General features: G+C 37.1%; 1 non-coding gene across 1 annotated transcript; it reads left to right on the forward strand.

Annotated features, from left to right (window-relative positions):
• Window positions 1-3598: 3598 nt before the first annotated feature.
• Window positions 3599-3705, forward strand: LOC121229890 (small nucleolar RNA R71). The gene has a single exon (XR_005927844.1). It is a non-coding gene; the product is annotated as a small nucleolar RNA R71 (small nucleolar RNA).
• Window positions 3706-3991: the final 286 nt, after the last annotated feature.

A 3991-nucleotide genomic window follows, 5' to 3' on the forward strand; every position in this document is an offset into this window, starting at 1 on the left:
AAGAAAAGGTTAGAATCGAGACTGAATTGAAAAATTACTGAACTAGAAAATGATTTAATCATCACTTGCATACAACAGAAATACTTAAGCTTAAAAACAAAAGATTACTACTAATATGCATACACTTTGTTTTTTAAGAACAAGTCAAATACAAAATAGAATAAAACATAGCTAGGCAACTATTCCAACTCAAATCTCGACAAAAATGGGGATCAAATTAATTTAGGGGATTTCAATTTAGAAGATTTCAACAATAATGAGTTATGGGTTAATATTGAGGGTAAATCAATGAATGGGTTGTTAGGCTCAAGAGGGTTCACTAAGGGTTAATTGTGAAGGTAGGCTTTTATAGAGTGAGTGGGTTAAACCTAAGTGCCTTTATTATTTTGATATATCAAATCAAATGGTGTGGTCTTGACATGCATAATCAAGCAAGTTCTAGAATAACAATTCAATACTGACACACTCATAATGAAAGTGAGCATGAAAGAAATAATAGATGCTCTAAAGGCTCAAGATCTCACAAAAATCATGGCTTTTTGATGTTTAAACTTTGTGAATTCCAATTCAAGATAATACCTAAACTTGGGGAAACAACCTAAAAGTTATTAATTCATCAAAAATTAACTTATCATGCTTGATTCCCTAATGTCTTATAGTTTAAACAATCAATGCATAAATGCCTATGTTTTAATTCAAGATATATCAATAAACATTATAGACTAATTGGAATTCATTCTAATAATGAGATGAGAAGATCACATGAGATTGAAACAAAATTCAAGGATTTTTCTAATATAAAAGACCCCCCACACTTAAGGTGTACATTACTCTCAATGTACAAAGATAGATACAATGAAAAGGATAGATTCATAATCATAAGATAGGGAGAGAAATGAAACTTCCTGAATGATGAATGAATTTCTTGAACTGGAGTTTTGGAGGATAATCGAAGTGAGAATGGAGGAGGATACTCTTTCTGACTGTGATAAAATCAGGAACTCTTTAAGAGGTACCATTGAAGCATAATTACTCGTAATGAAATAGCCGAAGAATAAAAATTGTAAAAACTCAGGATGAAATAGTATTAAAAGGAAATAAAAAATAAAAAAATAAATAATAGGTGTTTATAGAGAAATTGGGGCACATGGCTGTGGGGCACGCCCATGTGCTCTAAGCTCAGCCCGTGCGTTTCGAAATTTTTGAAATTAGGCGCATTGGTGTACACACGGCCATGTTACACGGTCGTGTCAATCCCGTTCACTTCTCCCACGCCCGTGTATATAAGCGCACGCCATGTTAAATTGACAGGTTTACCCATAGTTTCAAAACACGGGCGTGTTGCACGCCCGTGTTATTTTGGCAGTTTCGCCCACAGCCATGTCGTACGGCCGTGGCTACTTGCCGCATCCCGTGTTAGGGAAGAAATTTTTTTTCCCTATTTGCACACGATCGTGTTGAATCCTATGGTATGTGTACGGCCTCTGAAAAGCCTGTGTTCAAAAATTTGGTTAGTATGTTAGATTTTAAAAGATAAAATTTAAAGGAAGTAATATTGTTAGTGCTCGGGTTGCCTCTGGAGAAGCACTTATTTATAGTCTAAGCTCGATTTACCTCTCTGGTGTGTGATCATGGTGGTTCGAGTAGTTTATACTCCTTATTCCTGCTATGAATCTCATCAAATAAGGTTTTAGGCGGGTATTGTTTACCTTAAAAGTGCCAAACTCGGGATGACTTACCTCGACTGTACCGAATGGGAAAAATGCTAAGTACCGTAAGAAGGATTTCTTCATTCAGTTTGGTAGTGACAATGTGAGGATCTACGGCATCTAATAAAACTTTATCTCCAACTGTAAGTTGATTTCAAAAGGTATTAAGCTTGTTCTGGTGTAGTTTTGGTTCATTGTGTGTTCTCGGTTTATGTGTCTGCCATTCATCTAGCTCCTCGATTTGTAGCCTTCGTTCTTCATGAATGGGTCCTCTACTATTGCTTGAAAATGGCTTATGTACTTCCTTCAAACTCATTTCCTACAAAGTAGGTTGCACCATATTGTCAGTTTTAGTAGAATGGTTTAGACAATCACCTTCAATTTTTGATGTGTTGCCGGAATTGCGAGCTTGAAGGGTGATTGTTTCGTCTCCCACACGAAGTGTGAGCTCACCTATGCCAACATCAATAATCGTTCTAGCAGTCACTAAAAAGGGCCTTCCTAAAATCAAAGGAGTGTTGCTATCCTCCTCTATGTCTAGAACAACGAAGTCAACGGGAAATACAAATTTATCGATTTTAACTAGAAAATCTTCAATAATACCCCTAGGAAATCTTATAGTTTTATCTGCTAATTGAATGCTCATCCTAGTTTGTTTGGGTTTCCCAAGACCTAGTTGTTTAAACATTTTGTAAGGCATGAGGTTAATACTAGCCCCTAAATCAGCTAATGCATTATTAACATCTAAACTACCAATTAAGCAAGGAATTGTAAAACTCCCTGGATCTTTCAATTTGTTGGGTAGTTTATTCTATAGAATAGCTGAGCACACTGCATTTAGCTTCACATGTAAAGCCTCGTCCAACTTCTGCTTATTTGCTAAAAGCTCCTTTAAAAATTTCATTGCGTTTGGCATCGGCAATAGAGCTTCAATAAACGGTAAGTTAATATGTAATTTTTTTAAGAGTTTAAGGAATTTACCAAATTGTTCATCTGAGCGGTCTTTCCTTGTCGCATTAGGGTATGGCACACGAGGTTTATATTCTATACTTACCAATTTTTGTTCATTTTGGCCTACCTCATTCTTACCTTTGCTTACCATCGGTTCTGGCCTTGATCTTGCCACTAACCCTTCCTCATCTCGACTAGTAATCGCGTTGAGTTTCTCCCTTGGGTTAGATTCTGTGTTGCTTGGCAAGCTACCTTGTGGTCATTCAGAAATCAACTTGGCAAGCTATCCAATCTGAGTTTCAAGCCCTTGGATCGATGCTTGTTGATTCTTAAGCGCTGTCTCAATATTCTGAAAATGAGTTTCTGACACCGATATAAATTTTGTTAGCATCTCCTCAAGGTTCGGCTTTTTCTCCTACTGGTAAGGTGGTTGTTGAAAACTCAGAGGATGTTATGGCCTTTGATTTCCTTGACCACCCCACGAGAAATTAGGATGGTTCCTCCAACCTGCATTATAATTGTTACTATATGGGTTATTTTGGGATCTAGAGTTATTGTTACCCATATATTGGACTTGTTCCTCCTCGATGCTAGGGTTGAAGGGTTGATATTCTGTACACGCTCCTCCTCCATTCGAATCGCACCTCATCACTGGATGAACTTGAGTAGAACCACACAAACCGTCAATCTTTTTATTTAAAAGTTCTACTTGGTTGGATAGCATAGTAATCACGTCGAGGTTGAAAATAGCGGCTACATTCGTCGGCTTTGTTCTCATAACTTGCCACTAATAGTTAGTCAGTGACATCTCCTCAATAAATTTGTAAGCCGCCTCAGGTGTCTTGTTATTGATAGTTCCTCCAGCGGCTGCATCAATCATCTGCCGAGTCGAAGGATTTAGGCCATTATGGAATGTTTGAACCTGTATCCAAAGTGGTAACCCATGGTGAGGGCACCTTCTCAAAAGGTCCTTGTATCTCTCCCATGCATCGTAGAGTGTTTCTAAACCCATCTGTACAAAAGAAGAGATATGATTACGTAATTTATCCGTTTTAGTTGGTGAAAAGTATTTTAGTAAAAACTTTTCGGTCATTTGTTCCCAAGTAGTAATTGACCCTCATGGTAATGAGTTCAACCATTGTTTAGCCTTATTCCTTAATGAAAAGGGAAACAATCGAAGATATATGGCATCATCAGAAACGCTATTCATTTTAAATGTATCGTAAAATTTTAGGAAATTTGCCAATTGAGCGTTGGGATCCTCATCCTGCAAACCATCAAACTGAACAAACTGTTGTATCATTTAAATTGCGTTAGGTTTCAGTTCAAAA

This window comes from Gossypium hirsutum, chromosome A05 (genome assembly GCF_007990345.1).
Source record: "Gossypium hirsutum isolate 1008001.06 chromosome A05, Gossypium_hirsutum_v2.1, whole genome shotgun sequence".
Taxonomy (NCBI): domain Eukaryota; kingdom Viridiplantae; phylum Streptophyta; class Magnoliopsida; order Malvales; family Malvaceae; genus Gossypium; species Gossypium hirsutum.